Here is a 25,443-nt window from a genome sequence, read left to right as displayed (position 1 = left end):
CAGAAACATTTGCATATGGACTGCCTTCTTTCAAATTCATTGGTATTCCAAATAACATGGCCACCCATTCACAGCAGTCCCAAAGTTTTAAATAAGTTAAAGGAAACTGAATTACTGTGTCTTGCCCCGATTTCTTCCCTGGCATGTTCTATATGTCCCCGATCCAAGGCATGTTTTTGAGAGGCCATGTCACTCATTTCAGTGCTTTAAGGTTCACATCTTTGAATTGCAGCATTTTTATGGCATGAGCAGATTATTGTGCTAAGCGTGTGTGAGAGTTGGGTAGAAAGGCACAAGGAAGGGAAAATGGGCAAAACCTTGTTTTGTGTATCCTCCAGCCTCCTCATTCTGGATGCTGCTTGCCCTTGCCTGACAAATTGATGGTGGCTGGTTGCTTTGTTACCAGCTTTCAAGATATACAAGGCTGCATAGCATTGTGTATCATAGCAAGATGAAGCAGCACGCGACCAAAAGTGAGAAAAGTAATTGTGAGGGAACTGTCAAGTTTTGGGATTGTAAACAATTTGTGGTTTCAATACAATAACTTTCTTCTAATAGGACATTCCAAGTGCTCTCTTACAACTTGCTTAATAATGTGTCCCAGCGTGGGGTAGAGTGAGCTCTTTGTGGTGCATGCGAGGGGCCAGGAAAGGGGGCTGGAGAAGCTGCCGCTTAAGAGGGCGGAGAGGAATTTCTGATATTTGGGTATCCAGGTGGCCAGGAGTTGGGGGGTTCTGCATAAGGTTAATTTGGCGCGATTGGTAGACCAGATGGAGGAAGACTTTAGGAGATGGGACGTGTTGCCACTCTCCCTGGCGGGCAGGGTGCAGTCCGTTAAGATGACAGTCCTCCCTAGGTTCCTGTTTGTGTTCCAGTGCCTGCCCATCCTCATCCCCGAGGCCTTTTTTAAGTGAGTAAGCAGGAGCATTATGGGGTTTGTATGGGCAAGTAATACCCAGAGGGTCAAGAGGCTGTTTCTGGAGCGTAGTCGGGACAGGGGTGGGCTGGTGCTACTGAACCTGTGTAGTTATTACTGGGCAGCCAATGTGGCAATGATTCGGAAATGGGTAATGGTGGAAGGGGGGTGGCGTGGAAAAGATTAGAGGCGGCGGCATGCGTGGGCACCAGCTTGGGAGCGCTGGTGACTGCACCTTTACCGCTACCGCCGATGCGGTACACCACTAGCCTGGTGGCGGCAGCGACACTGAGGATCTGGGGGCAGTGGAGACGGCACAGGGATGAGTTGGGGGCCTCAATTTGGTCCCCAATACGGAATAATCGTATGTTTTCACCGGGCAGGATAGATGGCGGATTCCTAAGCTGGCATCGGGCGGGAATTAAAAGGATGGGGGACCTATTTATTGACTGGGCTTTTGCTAGCCTGGGGGCGCTGGAGGAGAAATTTGGGTTACCCCCCGGAAACGCTTTTCGGTACATGCAGGTGAGGGCGTTTGTGCGAAGGCAGGTAAGGGAATTTCCGCTGCTTCCTGCATGGAGGATTCAGGACAGGGTGACCTCGGGTGTATGGGTGGGAGAGGGCAAGGTCTCGGCGATCTATCAGGAGTTGCAGGAGGCGGAGGAAGCCTCGGTGGAGGAGCTGAAGGGCAAGTGGGAGGAGGAGCTGGGCGAGGAACTGGATGAGGGCTTGTGGGCGGAGGCCCTTGGCAAGGTTAACTCCTCCTTGTCTTGCACCAGACTTGGCCTGATCCAGTTCAAAGTGGTTCACAGGGCACATATGACGGGGGTGAGGATGTGCAAGATTTTTGGGGTGGAGGACAGATGCGTGAGGTGCTCGGGGAGCCCAGCAAATCACGCCCATATGTTCTGGGCGTGCCCAGCGCTAGAGGGGTTCTGGAGGGGCTTCGCAAAGGCTATGTCCAAAGTCTTGGACACTCGGGTAAAACCGAGCTGGGGGTTAGCAAAATACGGGGTATCAGATGAGCCGGGAGTACAGGAGCCGAAAGAGGCTGGAGTTCTGGCCTTTGCATCCTTGGTAGCCCGAAGGAGGATCCTACTAATGTGGAGGGATGCAAAACCCACAAGTGTGGAGGCTTGGATTAATGACATGGCAGGGTTCATCAAGTTGGAGAGGATAAAGTTTGCCTTGCGAGGTTTTGTGCAGGGGTTCTCCAGGCAGTGGCAACCATCCCTAGACTTTCTCGCAGTTAGGTGGAGGTCAAGAGCAGCAGCAACCAAAGGGGGAGAAGGTTGCGGGGGGGGGGGGGGGGGGTGGGTTGGCTTGTTTTTATTACTGTAAGGGGCGTTTGCCCCATTTTTGTTCTTAGTTTGTTAGATAGTTTAATGTTTAGTGGTTTAAGTTGTTGGAGGGGATGGCGTAAGGCCCCCCTTTTTATTTTTCTTATGTATATTTTCTTTCCTTTTTGGAGTGTTTTGTAAAAATTTATTGAAAACCTTGAATAAACATATTAAAAATAAAATAAAGTGTCCCAGAATTTTTGTGATGGCTGATGTCGAGCTAATCGTCGAGCTAATTAAGTTGCAGTTCCTTGTTTTTCCCCTCCTTTCTTGAGTAGTGGTGTTATATTTACTACCTTCCAAATGAGCACAGAAAAGTGAGCATTTTGGAAGATCACAAGCAATGCATTCACTATCTCTGAAATCACCTGTAGAACCTGAGTGTCGGCCATCAGGTTAGTGGATTTGCAGACATTTTCTTTACGAATAATTACTCACTTTTATTAGACCCTTGGTTCCCCACTTTTTTTGTAAAATATTTTTTTATTGTCCTTTTTCACATTTTCTCCCAAATTTACACCCAACAATAAACAATAATCAGTAACGAATGTAATGTCAATCCCCATATCAAAAACAACGATCCCATCCTCCCACCAAACCCCAAACATTAGCCGCATGTTAACATAAACAAATGACAAGAGAAATCAGGACTCACCCATAGTCACCATTAACACATACAGGCCCCCCCAATGTTCAATTGTGATGAATATCACGTTTGCCGCAGAATTTGGTTTGAAATAAGGCAACAGAAATTAATACGACCAGTATTTTAATTCAAAATGGAATAAAACCACTTCAGCTAAAGGTCGTCCAGAAGTCACCATTTGAAGGGAGAAACTCCTAGCTGGCTTCAAGGATCATAAATACATTCCAAACAAATACAGGATAAGGAGAACCTTGCATTGACACACCGTAAATTCTCTAGATCACTCCCCTACACCTATAATTATTCAAACCATGAGGACAGGAAACTCTTCAAATAAATAATGCACAAATCCTTCCTAAACTATGTAACTCTTGACACTTGGAATAACACAATCTATATATCTGAGAAACATTTTTAAAAAACGCATTTAATTCAAACTTGTATTAAAGTAGGTTACAGCAAATAAACACCCCGGGAAACATTCTTCCCAACAATCAACTATACAGTTTGTACAGACTTTTCTCCTTTTTCAACCCCCCCACCCCCCTGCGACGAACAGCTCCTCAAACACGGTCACAAACATGCCCCTTCGCCCTTGACCATGTCATCTCTCACCCCCTGCCGTGTCGCAGAAACCCCCACCCCCGCTTTTCCCCTTCCCCTTCTTCCTCCCCCACTTCCCCTTTCCCCCCAACCATCCCTCTTGGCCTCCCCACCACTTCACTTCCGTTCACCAGCATAACCTGCTAGCGCAGCTGCCCCTGCCCAAAGGCACATCCTAATGATCCCCCACTCCTCAGCTCAAAGAAGAAGGCCTCCTGCTGGCCTTGCCCTCCCCCACCCAAACAAGGACTTCTCCTCAATTCCAGGTAGCCTTCTCCAAAAGCAAACAAACAAATGTTAAACACAAACAGTCCCATAAAACAGGAGGGGGGATGGGAACATCCATCCCCACATAAACTTTACACCCCTACAACTCCTTACAATCACAACATTGAATAGAACCCCCCCCCCCCCCCCAAAAAAAGACGAAAATCTCTGCACCCACTTCAAACATGCTCCCGCCCATTACATAGTGCCAGTACCCCCTGTTCCCATGCATTGTCCATTCAGTTCTCCCCCAGTTTATGCTCCTTAATGAAGTCTTCGGCCGCTTCTGGGATCTCGAAATAATACTCCCGGCCTCCGAACGTCACCCATAATTTCGCCGGGTAGAGCACCCCAAATCTGATCTGCTGCCGGTACAGCAACGCCATGGCCTTGTTGAAACCTTTTTTGCCAACTCGGCTCCGATGTCCTGATAAATCCAGACGTTATTTCTTCCCAATCGCAGCTATGCTTCTCCCTGGCCCACCGTAGAATTTTCTCCTTCTCCACAAATTTATGGAGTCTCACAATCACCCCCCGCGGCGGCTCCCCAGCTCTAGGCTTTTACCTCAGAGACCTATGCGCTAGGTCCACTTTGGGTGCCTTATCTAGCACCCCTTCTGCCACCAGTCCCGCCAGCATCCTCGAGACGTACCTCGTGGCACTCACACCGTCCACTCCTTCAGGCAGGCCCACTATTCGCAGGTTCTGTCTTCTCGAGGTATTCTCCTGCACCTCAACCGTTGCCCTCAATGTTTTACAAAGGTCTCCAAGGAGCCCCACCTCCGCCTCCAGAGCCACCACATGATCGCTGTTGTCCGAGATCACTCCTTCAATCTCCCGAATCTGTGACCCTTGCACCTCCAAACACCTCTCCATCCGCTCCAAAGTACTCTTCAGGGTGCCGCAGCTTCTGCAATGGCCTTTGCATGACCCTCATGCATTTCTTTCCTCTGTTTATGGAATTCCTCCTTGATAACCGTCATCAGTTCCTGTATCTGGGGCCTTACAGCTTGCCCCTCCCCTGCCTGCATGCTGGAAGAGACTGTCTGTGAAGCACAAGATTGTTTCAACTTTCCAGCCAAACCTCACTGTTTTCTGCCGGGTCCGGTGATCAGAAGACATGCCATTCCAGGGGTAAACTACTCCTCTAACATTCACCTCCGCCTTTTCATCAAAATTCCACCCGGATCTGGGTAAAAAGAGCCCTTTTCTGTGACTTTGAACAGGAACAGCCCTTTATGTGACCAATCACTCTATGGTCACAAGCGGAAATCTATATCTAAGAAACATGGCAACGCTGAAAAGAGACAGATCTCTATATGAGTCCCTCTTTGCCAATATATCTTAAGACACCTGACAATCATGCAGACACTAAGATCATTAAAACATATATTGATGAAAATACATCAAATTAGCCATTTGGCTATAGGCAATTAACCAGCAATAAGTGATAAGATAACAGAAACAGTCCTTGAACGATTAGAAGATTTTATGTATAAAAAGAGGGGTATTTTGGCAGAATGGTACCTCACTCCCCTGCGGGAGTGTGGGTCAAAGCTCTGTTCTTCAAGCTTACCTCATCAAACAAAGACCACCATGCTTTTTTAAGTATATTAGAAATTGATGGGAGATACTTTAGGATTTTCCATGTTTTAGATATCTCATTCTCTGAAGAGAAGTGTGTTAGCAGATAACAAAGGACTGTCAACGGTTTTATCTTATTAACAGATAACTAAAGACTGTTAATCAACTTATATTTTTTAACTTTGCAATTCTGTATGTATCAATTGAGAGTATTTTACAATAAAAATACTTTGATTAAAATTATACTGTGTAGACTTACTCGCAAAGTTTAAAATCCTAGACACTCATTTAGAAAGTCTTAAATGACTAGGACCCACGATGATAAAGGTAATAATTTAGTTATGAGTGACGCATCTGAATTTTTCCCATTAAAAAGTAACCGAGATCCTGTTTAATTGTCTGAGACCCGGAAAAGCATTCTCCCTTCATGAGATCTATTTTGAGTCTTCGCAGAGAAACTGATTTCTCTCTTTTGGTGGGTTAACCTAAAGCATAGGTTAATAATAAAGTATTATCAGGTCCAGAATAACCTAAATCCTTCACACGATGTGATCCAATTCTAGAAAGTGCATAATGAATAGCGCCCATGAATTGCAGAATCCCTCCATCCTTCCCCTCAGTTCAAAATGTACTTTTTCAAGCGTCAAGAATTCCAGCAGGTCTCCCCCCCCCCCCCCCCCCCCCCCCCCCCGGCCATGACGGCATAGGGTGATCTCCACCCTAACAGGATCCGCCTTCGGGCGATCAACGAGGTGAAGCCTACAACATCTGCCTCCGCATCCGTTTCCGGCTGATTAGACACCCCGAATATGGCCTCCTGAGGGCCCGGGTCCAGTTTCACGTGTACCACTTCCGAGATTACCCTAAACACCTCCTTCCAGTAATCCTCCAGCTTTGGACAGGACCAAAACTTATGAACTTGGTTTGGGGGGCATAATATCCACTCATGTATCTAATTAGACGCAGACAGGCAGTGATTGACACACAGGATAACCAATGAACACACACAACACATAACAACCTATTATAATTGAGGTACTGAAAAACTGTAGGGTACGTAGATAGTATTGGGTGAGATCTCTTCATTGCACATTTCAAGTTTTTGACCAGATTTTTAATGTCCCTGATTGCTAAATTTAATCTCACTTTTTGAATATCTTTTATGCATGTTATTATTTTGTTTCTGAACAAAACTAACATTTATTTTTTACTGGAATAATGTGACATTTCATCCTAGCGAGATACTAATCTTGTTTATGATTCAGATAATCCAGCAAGTAACGCACTTTCCTTTAATTCCAGTCCAAAATATTAGCTTGAACCCTGTTCTGGTGAAAACAAAGCATTTAAAAAAATGAACAACAAAGTCTTCAAAATTGTATAATGGATGTCTTGGGATGCCATTTGAACTTTGCATCTTTGTAAAAATTCACTTGACAATATTGTTTTTGACAACCTCATCTAATTGATTCGTTCTCTGCTTTCTAGATAATTTGTGCAATACGATTTCGGAAGAGTACACTGGAAGAGATTACTGCAGATTGTCAATAGATCATGAAGAAATTGAATTTCTAATGTTAAAATTTAAAATTTAAAATGGCAAATAATTTCATGGATACAAGTTTGTCTTGCCATTTTATACAGGTACAGGTTGTCAGTGGAGTGGGTTTACAGGGGGGGGGGGGAAAATCCCTGACCCTGTTTTTTGTGTCTTGTCATATTGGAAGCCAAATGAGCAGCAGAGAAGAGATGAAATAATTAGACCGGATATAGCATTCATCTTTACTCATGAATATTGTATCACAGCTGTGATACAGTATTGATGCTACTTGTTTATTTCATTAATATTAATATGTTTTTAATCTCATCTTTTGATATTTCTTTACAGTGAATTTCACAAAGTATCTTGGATGTAGTGAACAATTATTTTTCTACTGCAAATTATTATACAATTGTGTGGGGGTTTTGAGGAGCAGAATAATTTGAATTGTATGTCTCATTTTTAAATACCTTTGGGCAATTTTTAATCTGAGTTTTCTTCATGGTCTGCTGGTTACATTTTTCAAAGTATGTTGAAATGAGTTGTCATGAGCTGCCCTGACATGTAATAAATGTGGCTGCACAAAAGTGATTTCTTCATTCATGTAAGGAATAAAAACAATTTCAACAATCTCATTGTATTAGAATTTTGTTCATTTGGTTGAACTAACACAAAACACCAACTGTTTCATAACCATGAATTTATTAAGCCAGAGGTAAACACATTTTCTGTTTCATATTTCCAATTTGCCGTCTTGTTAAATGTACGATTGCTTCAAGCTATTATATTTGTCATAGTCATAGAATTTACAGTGCAGAAGGAGGCCATTCGGCCCATCGAGTCTGCACCGGCTCTTGGAAACAGCACCCTACCCAAGGTCAGCACCTCCACCCTATCCCCATAACCAAGCAACCCCACCCAACACTAAGGCCAATTTTGGACACTAAGGGCAATTTATCATGGCCAATCCACCTAACCTGCACATCTTTGGACTGTGGGAGGAAACCGGAGCACCCGGAGGAAACCCATGCACACACTGGGAGGATGTGCAGACTCCGCGGACACAGACAGTGACCCAAGCCGGAATCGAACCTGGGACCCTGGAGCTGTGAAGCAAATGTGCTATCCACAATGCTACCGTGCTGCCCGTATTGGCTTGGTATATTGGCTTGTCATAAATTGTTTCTGTTGAAAAGTCAATTTAAGGTACCAAAAATAATATCATTTGAAAAAGAGAAGTACGGTTAATATAGTCAGAAGTGCTTATGGATTTGCAAATGCTTCTGACTTTTTTTTTCTTGAAGCGAGAAATAAATGAATTCTGTGTTGTATGGCAACATAATAATAGAAAGACTGGGTGCATAACCTGGAAGCAAAATCTAGAAAGATTAGCATTTATTTAAAATAATATGCAAAATAGTACTTTTCTTTTTAGGGCCCTGCTGAATTTCTGTCAAACATGCCCCTCATCAAAATATTTATTTAGAGTTTAAAAGGCATTGTGCAGTTGAACTTGTTTCTCAAATAATTTGACCAGCATGATTCGAACATTTACTATATCTGCTGTGATGAATGTAGGAATTTATGATTATTGTATTATAGGTATTTGGTGCAGTAAGGGTTAAAAGCCTTGGTTAGTGTGTGTGTGTGACTGCTGCAGTCATGTTTTAAAATAATCTTAGTTTGAAAAGCTGGTGCCAGGGGTGCAATTAAATCTCGTAAAAAGCTTGGGCTAATGGAATTTTCTTTTGATTAAGGGAGTTAATTAGATTTCAGCTTTTAAGGTGATGTCCTTGCTGGGGGGAGCTACGTTATCAGGCATCTTGAGAAAGTAGTTAAGTTCTGATCTGAATGAAGCTGTGTCCTGAAGTGAAGCAGTTTTGCGCTCACTGCAGTTCAGTTAAAATAGATTAACAGTTTTTAAAGCAATGCAGACTTGTCTGAGAACAAGGGGGAGCTGAAACAGGCTGAGAATCATCTCCTGAAGACATACAGCCATAGTTTCTGCATTGGTCTGACAGGAGTCTGGGGCGAGATTCTCCGACACCCCGCCGGGTCGGAGAATCGCCGGGGGCTGGCGTGAATCCCGCCCCCGCCGGCTGCCAAATTCTCCGGCACCGGATATTCGGCGGGGGCGGGAATCGCGGCGCGCCGGTTGGCGGGCCCCCCCCGCGCGATTATCCGGCCCGGATGGGCCGAAGTCCCGCAGCTAAAATGTTTGTCCCGCCGGCATAGATTAAACCACCTACGTTACTGGCGGGACAAGGCGGTGTGGGCGGGGTCCTGGGGGGGGCGCGGGGCTATCTGGCCCCGGGGGGTGCCCCCACGGTGGCCTGGCCCGCGATCGGGGCCCACCGATCCGCGGGCGGGTCTGTGCCGTGGGGGCACTCTTTTCCTTCCGCCTTCGCCACGGTCTCCACCATGGCGGAGGCGGAAGAGACTCCCCCCACTGTGCATGCGCGGGAATGCTGTCAGCGGCCGCTAACGCTCCCGCGCATGCGCCGCCCAGAGATGTCATTTCCGCGCCAGCTGGCGGGGCACCAAAGGCCTTTCCCGCCAGCTGGCGGGGCGGAAATTCGTTCGGCGCGGGCCTAGCCCCTTAAGGTTGGGGCTCGGCCCCCAAAGATGCGGAGCATTCCGCACATTTGGGGCGGCGCGATGCCCGACTGATTTGTGCCGTTTTGGGTGCCAGTCGGCGGACATCGCGCCGATCCCGGAGAATTTCGCCCCTGATCTTTTCTTGAAAGCAAAATCAAGAGATCTCTCTCAAGAACATCTCTGGAAAGCAAGTATTCCTATATGCCATTAGTAGTTAAAGAGGATTGAGAGCTGAGATTTTTTTAACTTGTTGTTTAAGTGGGAATAAAGATAGCAATGAAAGATATGTATTCACTGTATTGAGTAGTATTGTACGAAGTCTTACAACACCAGGTTAAAGTCCAACAGGTTTGTTTCGATGTCACTAGCTTTCGGAGCGCTGCTCCTTCCTCAGGTGAATGAAGAGGTATGTTCCAGAAACACATATATAGACAAATTCAAAGATGCCAAACAATGCTTGGAATGCGACCATTAGCAGGTGATTAAATCTTTACAGATCCAGAGATGGGGTAACCGCAGGTTAAAGAGGTGTGAATTGCATCAAGCCAGGACAGTTGGTAGGATTTCGCAGGCCAAATGGTGGGGGATGAATGTCGCATTACATTCATCCCCCACCATCTGGCCTGCGAAATCCTACCAACTGTCCTGGCTTGATGCAATTCACACCTCTTTAACCTGCGGTTACCCCATCTCTGGATCTGTAAAGATTTAATCACCTGCTAATGGTCGCATTCCAAGCATTGTTTGGCATCTTTGAATTTGTCTATATATGTGTTTCTGGAACATACCTCTTCATTCACCTGAGGAAGGAGCAGCGCTCCGAAAGCTAGTGACATCGAAACAAACCTGTTGGACTTTAACCTGGTGTTGTAAGACTTTGTACTGTGCTCACCCCAGTCCAACGCCGGCATCTCCACATCTTGGGTAGTATTGATTATGGGAAATATACCATATCCCTATTTCTTTGTCCAGTCACTCCTGGAGCGAAGTGTCCTTTCCTCACCGGTCTTACAAAATTAAAATAAAATATTGGGATTTCTGTCCAATATCCTAGCCACTGTTGGGGCCTCCAATGTTTGTCATCACTTATATTGATGTAATGTGTGCATACGAGAGCAGAAGGTCCAGTCTGCACATACTATTGCTTAAAAGGAAATTTCAATGCAATGGGTCAGATCATGCCAGAAAAATAACTTATGGTTAGCAAATCGGCCAGCAAATTCAGGAGATTGAGATATGGAGTATGTTGTGAATCTTCAGAACTTGCTGATTGATTTACACCACTCTCTCCCATAACCTCTTATTTTTAAGAACTTGCTGGATTGCAAATGAATTGTCCATTAAACTCACTGCAACATAGCACTATGAGTACCTTTTAAAAAATGTGATACAATGCCAATTAGTGTCTCCGGCCCTTTAGAAAGGGAGTCATTTTAGCCTGTTCAGTTTCATTCCTGTGTGAGTTAGATATTTTAGTTTTATTCTTGCTTTACCTTTCGCTCTTATTACCTCTAGCATTGGAGGTAGATGAAGGTAATGATTTTGGCATTGTTTATATGCAATATGTCTCAAAAATATATATAAGTGGCAAAAGATCGAAAAATCCTGCAGCACCGGGATTTGGGGGTCCTCGTGCATAAATCACAAAAAGCTAGCATGCAAGTTCAGGTAATAATGGAATGTCAGCCTTTATTTCAAAGGGAATGGAATATAAAAATGAGGAAGTCGTGTCAAAATGTACAAGGCACTAGTTAGACCACACCTGGAATACTGTGATCAATTTTAGTCCCCTTATCTAAGGAAAGATCTACTGACATTGGAGACATTCCAAGGAAGGTTCACTAGCTTGATCCCAGGTGTGGAGGGATTTGCTTACGAGAAGAGGGTAAGTTGATTGGGCCTGCATTCATTGGGAAGAATGAAAGACGACCTTATTGAACCGTATAGGATTCTCGGGTAGATGCTGAGAGGTTTTGTTTTCCCTTGTGGGCGAGTCTAGGACCAGAGGGCATAATCACATAGTGAGATGTTGCCAATTTAAGATACAGATGAGGAATTTCTTGGCGGGTAGTGAATCTGAAATTCTTTACCGCAGAAGGCTTTAGAAACTGGGTCGTTAAGTATGTTCAGGTCTGAGATAGACATTTTTAATCAGTAAGGAATCGAGGGTTATGGAGATAAGACGGAAAAGTGGAATTGAGGATTATCAGATCAGTCATGATCTCATTAAATGGCGAGCAACTCGATAGGCCGCATGGCCTATTTCTGTCCCACTGGTCTTAAAAACTGATAGACGGATTTAAACAAAAGGGGGCGGCGTGGCGCAAGGCTGGGTTCTGTGCTGGTCACCACACATGTGCGGGGGGGGGACTGGGACTGATGCACGTCCATGGATATGGCCCAAGGTGAAGCTGTTTTTTTTTTTGATGAAGATGCAAATCCAGATCCTGGATTTCTTTTTGCAGGATTCATTAACATTGGGAGGTGAGGCACAAGTCACCCAGTTGTTTATTTAAATTGTTCCAGCGATTTTGTTGTCTCCGCTTTGCTTAGAAGAACGTAGCAAGCGTTGATCACACCATGTGAAGAAGAATCAACTTTTATCATGCCTAAAATGACCACTTACTATTTGAATCTGCTTTGTTTGCTTTGTTTCCACGGTTAGCTTATAGTAGTAATCTGGATTGATTTTTTCAATACTGTTTACCATTTTTTATTACCCCTATGCAAGATCACACCTCAACTGCCATTATTTTAGGCTGAAAAGGCCATTTCTTTTCATAACTGAAACTACGACACTTCATGACACTAAATATCTCCTTTGTTTATTGACTATCAGAACTGGCTGCATTATTTGAGATATATTCTTAAAGGAATTCATGTAGTTAGATTACATTTCAATTTGTATTCTGATGTTTTGACAATGTAGCTCAACGCTGATGCAGTATCATTCTATGATTCAGTTGGCTTTGTTGATTGCTGTTTTGCATTGGCTAGAACATGTGAATGTGTTTTCTATCATTCCGATGTCTCAGATTTTGAGTAGTTACTTCAATATTCATTTAAGTTACCCACTTTTCCTTTACTATGTGCAGTACTTTACAACTATCTGCATCTGTTTTGACTCATTCTGTGAGAAAAAAAAGTGGGTGAAAACATCGGCTAGAGCAAAGACTATGGATTCTGATATCGTCCCGGCAATAGTAGTAGAGATTTCTGATCCAGATCTAGCTGCACCCCTAGCCAAGTTGTTCAAATACATCTAAAAAAACAATGTGGGGAATATCCTATTCACAAAAATCAGGACAAATCCAATTTGGCCAATTGCCACCTCACTAGTCAACTCTTGATCATCAACCAAGTGATGGAAGATATCATCACCAATGCTATCAAGCAGAACTTGCACGGCAGTAACCTGCTCATCAGTGTTCGTTTTGGGTTTCCCCAGGACCACTCAGCTGAAAGTGAACTAGGGGAAACCCTCTCCACTTTTGGAGTCATATCTTGGAGTCATATCAAGCACAACGGAAGATGACTGTGGCTGTTGAACACCAAACATCTCCGCTGCTGGAGTTCCTTGAGGTGGTGTCCTATGCGCAGTCACCTTTAGCTGCTTCATTAACGACCTTCCCTCTATCGTAGGGTTTTCAAACTCGGGGTCACGATCCGTGGGTGGGTCGCAGGCGGTTGTCAGGAAGGTCACAGAGCAATCGATTGTGGCGTTATCGATCACAGGAAGAAGTCCGCAACAGCAGGGACTGGTTGTTAAGATTGCCGGATGTGGGGAGTCACTGGTTGGTTGCAGAGTTTGAGGGGATGGCGTGGCGCAAGGCTGGGTTGTGTGCTGGTCACCACACGTGCGGGGGGGGGGGGGGGACCACTGGGACTGACGCACGTCCATGTGAGCATGTGATGCTAACAGTGGTGGTCCCAGCTTGGAGCTCTGCTCTGGTGCTACTGCTCTGCACGTTGCTCGGCTCTCCCCGTCACCGATTGGAAGTCTGTGACCTGCGGCTCTGTGATCAAGCTGTTAATGGCCGGCACAACGTCCGTTCGCACTCCCCCCGACGTGAAGGACTGGTCAGCAGTCTGTGACTGGGGTAGATGCTGCTACTGAAGAGCGAGAGGGAATCTAGGCCAGGTTTGTCGGCGAGGAACACCTGTCAAATGAGGCCAGTCAATGCGGCTAACACATGTCAACACTGGAATAAACCTACAGTTCCCAGCTTGGGTCGCTGTCTGTGCGGAGTCTGCACTTTCTCCCCGTGTCTGCGTGGGTTTCCTCAGGGCGCTCCGGTTTCCTCCCACAGTTCAAAGATGTGGAGGGGTAAATGGATTGGCTATGCTAAATTGCCCTTGGTGTCCAAAAAATGTTAGGTGGGGTTACGGGGATAGGTTACGTAGGGTGCTCTTTCCAAGGGCCGATGCAGACTCGATGGGCCAAATGGCCTCCGTCTGCACTGTACCTCCGTCTGCACTGTCAATTTAATGATCACTTTATGTCCCCACTCTGGAAACCAGGAAGAAAGTGCTTTTGGTGAGAATGGAGCAGGAGATGACTTGGATGTTTGGGTAGTGCAATGCAGTTGAACCAATAAGAAATATTGTGACATTGTATGTGTTTGCAAGTTATTTAATCTCGTCTAAAGTCATAGTTTGTGGAGTAAAAACAAGATTGTACTTTTTTCTATATTTTGTTAAATTTCTAAAGAAATTTGGAATATATTTAAAACAAAGTTTGTGTGTACATGTAAGGATGCATATGTTAAACTGTAATTGTTTTAATTTTCAGTAGTAAATAGTCATAAGCTTGGAAAAATCAGGTATTGGACATAAAGACAAGGTCGACCGGCGTGGGTCGCTAAGGTTGGCCAGCATGGGTCCCGAAGGTCCGCCAGTTGGTTAAAGTGGGTCCCGGGGGAAAAAAGTTTGAAAAACACTGCTCTATCATGAGGTCGAAAGTGTAGATGTTTGCTGAGGACAATGTTCAGTACCGTTTGTGACTTGCCAGATACCAAAGTAGTCTGTGTTCACATGGAGCAAGACCTGGACAATATTCAAGCATGCGCTGATAAGTGGCAAGAAAAAAGTGCCAGGCAATGGCAAGAGTGAACCTAACCATTTTTCTTGACATTCAGTGGCATTACCATTGCTGAATGCTCCACCATTAGCTCCACCATTAACACCGAGTGTTACCATTGACCACTGAACATTACCAGTTATATAAGCACCATGGCCAAAAGAACAGGTCAGAGGCTGGAAATTTTGTGGCAAGTAACTTGCCCGATTTCCAAAGGCTGTCCACCATCTATCAGGCACAAGTCAGGATTATGATGGGATACTCTCCATTTGCCTGATGAGTGCCAGTGATGCTCACATCCCATGAGTGAAAAAAAGTTCTGACTGTCCTTTTTGATTCCACTTGCCCGGAAACATTTTTATAAGTACCTGTACCTAGTTCTTTCGATTGTTCTTAACGTTTCTGTTAAAAATAGTTATTCCGTCATTTTTTAAATGTGCCTTGTTTTCTCATTTGTGGACATTGCATAACAAAGACACTTTATAATCTCCACCTTGATTTTACTTATTTCAGATACTACCCTTGCAAACTTGTGGTTAACATTTATCTTTGTGTTCGCTTCATCCCTGATGTTACTTCTGCGCACCTTTGCTGAAGCTTTACAGAATAAAGTGCACCCTGAGGTATTATGTTGCTGTGCCACCTATCCTGCTTAAATTTCTTGTTGACGTCTTATAATTTCCAGTGGTGCTATCAAATACTGCTGAATATAGTGCTATTCAGTGTCTGCATATTGATGACATTTGATTAATTTTGAAGACCTGGGAGCCCTCTAGAATATCAGCTGCCGTTGCTGGTTCCCTTACCAGTGCTTAGTGACTTATCCATAACTATAGTTATGTCTCCCACAAATCATCTCCAAGTCATCTTTAGCACCCTTGAGGCTTTGACCACCACTGTTAACTTTGTTGGGTTGGTCATAGAGTTTGGATGGCAGATACCAGGCTTTCATTTGCTCCCAGCTGAGTCAGAGCAAATGCACCAGAAGAAGACGGGTGAAGAGCTTCAAAGACATACTGAAAGCCAATATGAAGAAATGTAACACTGATGTAACTCCTGGGATATCATCGTATTGGACCGAACCAGATGACAGCAGAGTTTGTGGGGAGTTTCCCAGCATTTTAAGACCTGACTACGAAAGAAAATGAAGCAGAGGTCAAATGACAAAAAGAACACACTATGACCTGAATACACCAACAAGGCATCCATTGGTTAGCATTGCTCCCTCCGACGCTGAGGACCCGGGTTCGAATCCCAGCCTGGCTTACTGTCCGTGTGGAGTTTGCACATTCTCCCTGTGTCTGCGTGAGTTTTACCCCCACAACCCAAAGATGTGCAGTTTAGGTAGATTGGCCACGCTAAAATGGCCCCTTGATTGGAAAAAAAAATAATTGGGTACTCTAAATGTAAAAATAACAAACAAACAAGGCATCCATAGAATCCCTACAGTGCAGAAGGAGGCTGTTATAACCTGAGAAAGAACAGTCCACCCCCCTCGAGTGGCATAATTCAGCCCAGAATAACGCCGGCACATCATAGCCAAACCGTACAGAGCATATTCAAAAAAGACCAGGAATAACGCCACCAGTGCTGATGCAGTGCCTCCCTTGCCCCCCCCCCCCCCTCGCACACAATCCCTAAACGCATCAGCCACCTGCTGGTCACTCGCTCCTTTACCATTGGTGCACAGCTTATCCTCCTTGGAAGTTTCAACCAGTCTCTCTCATGCTTGACGGTCCCTTCTCATGCCTTCCCATTTTCTATCCTTCTCAGATTTAAGAGTACTGAAAATAAGTTTGTAAGTCAAAGCCTAACTCCTAATCATCAGCAAGCTCTGTTGCACGTCTTGTAGTTTTAACTCTTTGTTCCGTCACATGAGTCCTTATCATTGTATGTGACCGAGACCCAACCATCTTCATCTGCTTCATCAATTACCTCCCTTCCATCATAAGCTCAGAAGTGGGGATGTTCACGGTATGTTCAGCACCATTTGCGACTCCTCCGATAATGAAGCAGTCCATGTCCAAATGCAACAAGACCTGGACAATATCCAGGCTTGGGCTGTCAAGTGACCAGTTACATTCGCGCTACGCAAGTGTCAGGCAATGACTGTCTCCTACAAGAGAGGATCTAACCACCGCCTATGACATTCAATGCCATTACCATCGCTGAATCCCCCACAATCAACATCCTGGGGGTTACCATTGATCAGAAACTGAACTGTATAGCCACATTAATACTGTGGTTACCAAAGCAGGTCAAAGGTTAGGAATCCTACGGCGAGTAACTCGCCTCCTGACCCCCCAAAGCCTGTCCACCATCTACAAGGCACAAGTCAGGAGTGTAATGAAATACTCTGCACTTGCCTGGATGAGTGTAGCTTCAACAACACTCCAGAAGCTTGGCACCAGCATGGTGGAGCAGTGGTTAGCACTGCTGCCTCACGGCACTGAGGTCCCAGGTTCGGTCCCGGCTCTGGGTCACTGTCCGTGTGGAGTTTGCACATTCTCTCCGTGTTTTGCGTGGGTTTTGCCCTCACAACCCAAAAGATGTGTGGGGTACATGGATTGGCCACGCTAAATTGCCCCGTAATTGGAAAAATGAATTGGGCATTCTAAATTTAAAAAAAGAAGCAAGACACCATCCAAGTCAAAGCAGCCCACTTGATTGCTCCTCCTTCCACAAACATTCAAACCCTCTTTCACTGACTAACAGTAGCAGCCATGTGTACCATCTACACGATGCACTGCAGTAACTCACCAAGGTTCCTTAGACAACACCGTCCAAATCCATGACCACTGCCATCTAGAAGGACAAGAGCTGCAGATACCTGGGAACCCACCACCGAGGTTCCCCTCCAAGTCACTCACTATCCGAACTTGGAAATATATCGCTGCTCCTTCACTGTCGCTGGGGCAACATCCTGGAACTCCCTCACTAACAGCACAGAGGGTGTACTTACACCTCAAGGACTGCAGCGGTCCAAGAAGCCAACTCACCACCACCTTCTGAAGGGCAACTAGGGATGGGCAATAAATGCTGGCCTAACCAGCACGTTAATTAACCAGCTGGTTAATTTATTTTTTGGTTAAAATTTTTTTTAAAAAATGAGTCTTTAAGCTCTTCCAACAGAGATACTTCTCTAAGGGCGTCATAGATTTCTGCTATTTTTAATGCTGTCACTCACCTATCAAAATTATTTTCAAATTTAATATGTCCAGGGGCAGCACGGTGGAGCAGTAGTTAGCATTGCTGTCTCACGGCGCCGAGGTCCCAAGTTCGATCCCGCCTCTGGGTCACTGTATGTGGAATTTGCACATTCTCCTTGTGTTTGTGTGGGTTTCATCCCCACAATCCAAAGATGAGTAGGTTAGGTGGATTGGCCACGCTAAATTGCCCCTTGATTGGAATAAAATCAATTGGGTACACTAAATTTAGAAAACAAAACTCGTCCAGACTGTTCTATTTGGAAACTTTTGTCTGGCAGCCTCCAGTGCTAGCTCAGAAGCACTCGGTACAGCTCTCTTCACTGTCTCCATATTCCTTAGATCTTTGCTCTGACAAAGACGCATAGGCATTGCTAGCCTTACCTACAAGCCAACTTTATGAGAGCAACGTCCAAAAATCTTGTGACCATTGCACGTGTTTAGATATTTTCTCAAGGCGTTACAAAATGCCTCGCCATCTGTTTCATCAAACTTTGGAAGTGCCTGAACAAATCTAAACATCTTCCCACTAGGTTTATCTCCAGAACTACTTTCATGTTGTTCTGGCTACAATTCACTGCATTTTAATTTGATGTTCTCTCTCTTTTATCATTTCCTCTTTTGCCATTTCTAACCTCTGCATTTCCATTTGGAATGCTCTCTTTTTCTTGCATTTCTAATTTCTTCATTTCTATTTTGCTTTATAATTGAATTCTTGCTAATTCAATTTCCCCACTTCTCGAAGAACTGTGTCTAACTGCCACCACTTGTATATTCAAATGGGTTGCTAGGCTTTCAATTACTTCAGCTTTCTTTGCCCCTGTAGATAATCCTCATTCCAATATATCTGCTGATTCCATTAATTTAGTTTTGGGTACATTGTCTACTTCCAAATAAGCCTGGGCTGGAGCAAGAGCCATCTTTGCAGTCCCCATATTTTAAGTAACACGTTCTCACTTGGTTTCGCAAGTTCCTCACCCTCATGTTTAAAAATGACCAAATCTCCTACACCAAAAAGGAATTGTGCTTCTCAAAATCCCGGCCAAGAGCCCCCAATTTTTGTTATGAATCCCACCGATGTTGGCTGCAAGAGTGTCTCAAAACTCCGCAGGATAACTTGAAACACTGGTTCTTAGTGGTGTATTTTTGTTTGGAATAATGTGAGAAACTTTGGAATAATGTGAGGAAATATGTACAACCCAGTGAGGAACCAATGTGGTCGTTGAGTAAACAATTAATAAAGAATATTAATGTAAAATAAATTTAAAAAAAAAATACGACAAAAGATTAATATACACTATGACACAAGTATGAATAACTAAACACACTGTTTTATCTGATGGTGGCTCTTGTTCCCAAAATATACCCATGTTCCCTGAATTCACTTGAGACACCCCTTTTCCAAAGTAACATCCAATTTTAGTAACTATATCGGTCAAATCAAGATAATAGTTACCACATAATACGGCTTACGTGACCCAAGTCCGGGTAGCATCTCTTCCTGATTCAGTGAAGGCATGAAACTGCATCTTTCTGAGGAGAATGTTTGCAATGTGCCATGGTTCTAAATGTTAGATGGAACAGTCCACCGTAGCTTGGATCACAGATGGAATTGGCCTGGGTCTGACGTTTGGATGGAGAACCAGTCTCTTTCATAACAAGGATGAGAGCAGTTATACTGTTTAATCTCTTTGATATTCCTTTCTGTGGATTCTGTTGTCTGCGTTGCTCAAATTCCTTGCCATTAGACGTTCTCATTTGTGTAGCCCCACTGATTTCTGGTAAACCAGGTTTTTGATATAGCCATTTGCACCTCAATGTCTCTACACTCCTGTTAATCCTGTTACTGGACAAATCACAACTCATTATTCCTCTAAGTGCCTGCTGGTCTTGTTATTTTTCTGTTAATTTATTTTCATCTCAAGTTCACATTATTAACTTTCTGCATTCCTGACAATATTTAAATTAATGTTATTTCTATGAAGATGGTACTTTGGCTACAAGTACAGTGCTGAGAAGACTGGAGCGCATTTTTGAACCCAGTTCAGTTCATTGCATTCTTCAAATCTGAGATATACGAGTGTTTTAGGAAAGTAGTTACTGTCTGCAATTTATTTTGAACCCTATCTCTACTTGCATGCATAGCTTGTGACATTTTCCAGAATCTGAAGAGCCCATCATTTGTAAACCTGCTTTTTCAACTCTGGAAAACCGTTTCTAATCATGTTCAACAACTATGAACAAGTTAGTTTTGGCAATTTTATTTCTATTCCTAGGCTGTATTTACATATGTACAGCTTAATGTAGCAATAAGTTTTGATTCTCTTGAAGTCTTTGCTGAAAGACTAACTCCAAATCTTGTATTCAAAAAAGTACTGTTTCAATAAAGATACTAACTTGCAATTGTTTTTCTGGTCTGTGCCAGTCCTAAATATTAAATTTCCCCCCATTATTGACAAGATTTGAACTAAGTTCTCTTTCTGCATCGCTACCAAACTGTCCACTGTGATTGGACCCGAGGCAACTTCAAATAAATACTAACTTACCGTCTGCACTTTTACTGTGTGAGGACTGTAAATTTATTTACATACTGAAATTACCACAAGGTATATTTATATAGCCTATCTGCTTTTATTTCCTACTCATTTCTAGTCCAGACTCTCTTGATTTCTCTTTTAGGTGAACCCTCACTCGGTATGTCTGAGTCTGCTCCTTTGCTCAGATGTCAAGGCCACTTTGGAGGGAATAAGCAGATCCCCTTTTTAGATTCTTGCTGGTACTGGTTTTATTGCATGCCTTCTGTATGATTCTCCTTGCTACCAGAAGGTGGTAGAATAAGCCCATATTTTGGGCTTGGACTGACAGACATTTAATGATCAGTTTTTAAATAAAAACACAAATGAGTATTAGCAGTAATACTACACATTGTTTAATAAAGCTTGGCCAATTCCTTTTTTTTGATACATTTGGATTTTGTTTATTGTCAAATGTACCGAGGTACAGTGTCTAGTGTCCTTCATTTTCACCTCCAATAATAAATGTAAGGTGCTTATGAGCTTCTTTGTCACTAAAACTGAAACCATGCGATTAATCTATTTTCCCGCCCTTCCACTAGCTCACTTCTAAACTTTTTGATGCTCTAAAGCTGAAATAGCATCTTCCTCTAGTTTCTTTTGTACCTTCCAAATGCCATCTCTGAGCTCATGTTGATCGTTTGACCCGCTCCCTCAACCCTATTCCTACTAAATTGCTGATCAATCACTTTCTGTTTCTGGTCTCCGTATTAGCTGATATTGTTGACTGTTCTCTATCAAAGAACTATTTCCCTCTTTAAAACTTCAGCCAGCACCCCTCAAAATAACAACATTTGCCCCATTGTCCTTACAAACGAGTGACCTATCTTCAGCCTTTTTTGTCTGTATCCATGAATATGTTGCCTCCCAAATCTGAGCCCATCTTTCCCAAAGTTCCCTGTTTGAATCCCTCCAATCACATTTTTGCTCCTGGCACAGTGCGGAAAGGCTCTAGTCAAACTAACAAATCATATCCTATGTGACTGGCAAGCGTTAAACGATCCCTCCTTGTCTCAACCATTCTGCAGCCTTTGATATGGTTGACCTCACTGTCCTCCCCCTCCCTTCACGTCATCCAACTATATGGGACGAGAGATCCCTGATTACATTCTTATCTGCCTAACCTTTAATCAGAGTATCACTTGAAATGGCTTCTCTTTATGATTCCGCACTTAGTTACGTTGTCCCCGAAGGGCCCCACTGTTAATTATCAACTTCCCTTGACCCTGCTAATTTTGCTAAATCATCAGACTGTTGCTAGATGTCCAGTATTGGATGAACAGAGATTTCCTCCAATTAAATATTTAGAAGACTGGAGCCATTGAATTGATTCCCCACTGTTCCCTAACTACTGACTCCAGCCCTTGCAGCTATTTGAGGCTGAAGCAGACTGTTGCAACCTTGGTGTGACATTTGGTGCAGAGGCGAGCTTCCAATCACATATTCTGTTTCCACGTCCGGAATTACACTGAACTCCACCCTTTTCATTCATCCGTGCCTTAATTACTCCTCGACTTGATCACTCTAGCACACTCCTGGTTGGCCCCTCACTTTTGACCTGTAAATTTGATGAGCTCCAAAACTCTGTTGTCCATGTCCTTATTGCACCAAGTTTCATTCAGCCATTAGCCCTGTGCTCGCTGACCTATATTAGCTATGCTTCGATTTTATAATTCTCATGCTTGTTTTCAAATGCTTTCATAGCCTTGCTCTTCCCTGTCTCTGTGATCTCCAAAAGCAAATGACATGTTGACCTTTATTGTGTGGGAATTGGAGTACAGGAATAAGGAGAACTTGCTACAATTGTATGGAGCTTTAGTGGTGCCGAACCTGTAATATTGTGTGCAATTTTGCTCTCCATATTTGGATTTATTGTCACGTGCACTGAGGTACAGTGAAAAGTATTGCTCTGTGTATAGTCCAGACAGACTGTACATAGGACATACACAAAGTAAATACATAGACATCAGGTGAAGCATACGGAGTGTAGTAGTTGCGTGGAGAGATCAGTTTAGTCCATTAGAGGGTGATTCAGGAGGCTGGTAACAAGGGGCAGAAGCTGTTTTTGAATCTTAGTGCGTGTTCTCAGACTTCTGTATTTACAGCCCAATGGAAGAGAGAATATCCCGAGTGGGAGGGGTCTTTGACTATGCTGTCCACTTTCCCAAGGCAGCGGGAGGCGTAGACAGAGTCAATGGATGGAAGGCGGGTTCACGAGTTGGACTGGGCGGGAGGTGAGACAGTCAATGGAAGTAGGGCGGGTTCACGAGATGGACTGGGCTGTGTTCATGTCTCTCTAGTTCTTCAGCCTTGGGCCGAGCAGTTGTCATACCAGGCTGTGATGCAGCCAGATGGGATGCTCTCTTTGGTGCATCTGTAAAAATTGGTAAGAGTCAATGTGGACATGCTGAATTTCCTTAGTTTCCCGAGGATGTATAGGCACTTGTGCTTTCTTGGTCGTTGTGTCGACATAGGTGGACCAGGACAGGTTGTTGATGTGCACACCTAGGAATTTGAAGCTGTCAACCATCTCCACCTCTGCATCATTGATGCAGATAGGGGTGTGTACAGTACTTTGCTTCCTGAAATCAATGACCAGCGCTTTGGTTTGCTGACATTGAGGGAGAGATCGTTGTCGTTCCACTGCACCACTAGGTTCTCTATCCCCCTTTACTTGCATTGTAGGTAGTGCATTGAAGGAAGGCTCACTAGATTGGTCCCTAGTATGAGAGGGTTGTCGTACGATGAGATGCTGAGTAAATTGAGACAAAATTCTCTGCAATTTAGAAAAATGAGAGGTGATCCCATTGAAATATTCAGCATTATGAAGAGCTTGACAAGGGAGATACTGAGGTTGTTCTACCTGGCTTGGAGCATCTAGAACGGGGGGACTAAGTCTCAGGATAAGGAGGCAATCATTTAGGACAGAGATGAGAAATGTCTTCACACAAAGGGTTATGAAACATTGGAATCTCTCCAGAAGGTTGTGGATGTGCCTATGTTGAATATATTGAAGGCTGAGGTAGACATTTGGTCTCTCAGGGAATCAAGCTAATGGGGATTGGGCAGGAAAGTGGAGTTGAAGCCCAAGATCATCCATGATCACATTGAATGGCAGAATAGGCGTCACAGGCTATATGGTGGTCGTCTTCTATTCTGTTTCGTTAACTCCACAAACTCTAGATATCTAAGCTCTTCTAATTCTGGTCTTTTAAGGATCCCTGATTTGAATTGCTCCACCATTGCCTTCAGCTGCCAGAGACCGTATACTTTGGAACTCCCTCTCATCCATCTCTCTTTCCTCCTTAAAGACACTCTTTGACCAAGCTTTCAGCCATCTGTCCTAATATCTTACGTGGTTTGGTGTTAAATTTTACTTTCCTGTGAAGTGCATTGGGATGGTTTGTTGTGTTAAAGGTGCCATATAAATATAAGTTGTAGTAGAAAATAAAGAACTTGCAACTTTTGTGCTAAACTATATGCTTACAGTATTGTCTAATGGCTATCTTCCTTTTTCCATTTATGGGTAGTATTTGGCTTGGCTATCTTGTTTTTTTTTTTTGAAGGCATTTGAGTGACCATGATAAATATTGTCACAAAAAAAGGTGATGTGAGCCGAATTAATTTAAATAATTAACTTCAATTCAAAAGGTCGAGCACAATTTTGGACAAATTAGAAATGTTTGTATTTTATTTAAATGGCCTGACCCCCTCCCCCTCGATCATCCCTCTTAGACTGACCTTAGTAAGATGGGATATGATTCCAGTGACAGGCGATGAATCACATGTCAAATTGAATCAAGAAACCATTATTAACATGTTAGAAACAAACATTTCTGTTCTTTATTGTAACCTCTACTTATAGTTATTTTTCTTCGCAGCCTTGGGGCTTGTGGTCGATAGCTTGGAACTAATTCATAAGGCCAAGCTAAGAGTCTGTCAAATTCGGAGAGTTAAATTTAAGTAGATTGTAACTGTACAAGAGCAATTTTTAATGTGTCCAAAATAGAAGTGGCACGAAAGGTGTTACAGGAAGTGATATTTGCAGTAATTGAGATATATCCAAACCTTATAATTTATTTATTTAAAAAAATCTTTTTATTCTCCTTATATTCCACATTTTCATCAAATAAAGAACAAAAGAAAACAAACAAAACCAAATACAGTACCAATCCCCCAAACAGCACCCCTTCAATATACAAACCAACCATCACCTGTACATTTCAAGTACAAACAAAAGAAAACTTACAATCACCACGTAACAATGCACTCAAAACCAGCAATAACCTCCTAATGTTCAATGGCAGTTCTTGAAAGTGCATGATAAAACAGCCCCCATGAATTGTAGAACCCTTCCTTCATCCCCCTCAGCTCAACCATCACCTTTTCGAGAGTCAAAAATTCAAGTAGACCCCCCTGCCAAGCTGAGGCACAGGGCGGAGAAGATGACTTCCACCCCAACATGACCCACCTCCGGGCATCAGCGAGGCGAAGGCTAAGCCCGGCTGGTCTGAACTGTGAAAATGGCTTCTAGGGGCCCTGGTTCCAAGCTCACGTGCACTATCCCTGAGATGACATTGAAATACTCTCCAATACTCTCCAGCTTCAGGCAGGACCAAAACATTTGCAGGCTCCTCCCACAGCGCTCGCACACATCCTCCACTCTCTCAAAGAGTCTGCTCATTTTCACCATCGTGGGGTGCGCCTTTTACACTACCTTTAACTGTATCCAGCCCCAGCCTCGCGTATGAGGTTGAGGCGTTCACCCTCTGGAGCATCTCACACAACAGACTGTCTTCCATAGCCTCCTCCCACTTGGCTTTAATCCCTTCCATGGGTGCCCCGTCCTCCCCCAGAATGCCCCTGTAAATCGCTGACACCATCTCCTTCCCTGTTCCCCCTGCCGTCAGTAACTCTTCTATCAACACCCCCAAATACCTAACGTCAGTTGCCACCCTGTGGAATGGCAGCTCTCCCGCCTAACCCCTGGTCGGGACCCCACAAAATATTCACTCTTTTCCAGGTTTAATTTCTACCCTGAAAAGGGCCCAAAGTTTTGGAGAAGTTCCATTATATCCCTCATCGACGCA

The 25,443-nt window shown here is 43.8% G+C and overlaps 1 protein-coding gene across 4 annotated transcripts in view; it reads left to right on the top strand.

The window, feature by feature from the left end:
• LOC140410523 (kinase D-interacting substrate of 220 kDa-like) overlaps positions 1 to 25,443 on the top strand; it is a 267,277-nt gene that overhangs the window by 29,442 nt on the left and 212,392 nt on the right. The window contains exon 1 of one of the 4 annotated variants that reach the window (XM_072498729.1): positions 15,179 to 15,197. The exons of the other annotated variants lie outside the window; for them this stretch is intronic. The gene's annotated coding sequence lies outside the window, so the exon portion shown is untranslated. Of the gene's footprint in view, positions 1 to 15,178; positions 15,198 to 25,443 lie in introns of those variants that run through there. 4 annotated transcript variants of the gene reach the window in all.

Source organism: Scyliorhinus torazame, chromosome 4 (assembly GCF_047496885.1).
Source record: "Scyliorhinus torazame isolate Kashiwa2021f chromosome 4, sScyTor2.1, whole genome shotgun sequence".
Lineage (NCBI taxonomy): Eukaryota > Metazoa > Chordata > Chondrichthyes > Carcharhiniformes > Scyliorhinidae > Scyliorhinus > Scyliorhinus torazame.
Note: the sequence above shows the minus strand (reverse complement) of the source record. Positions and strands in the feature narration are given on the sequence as shown.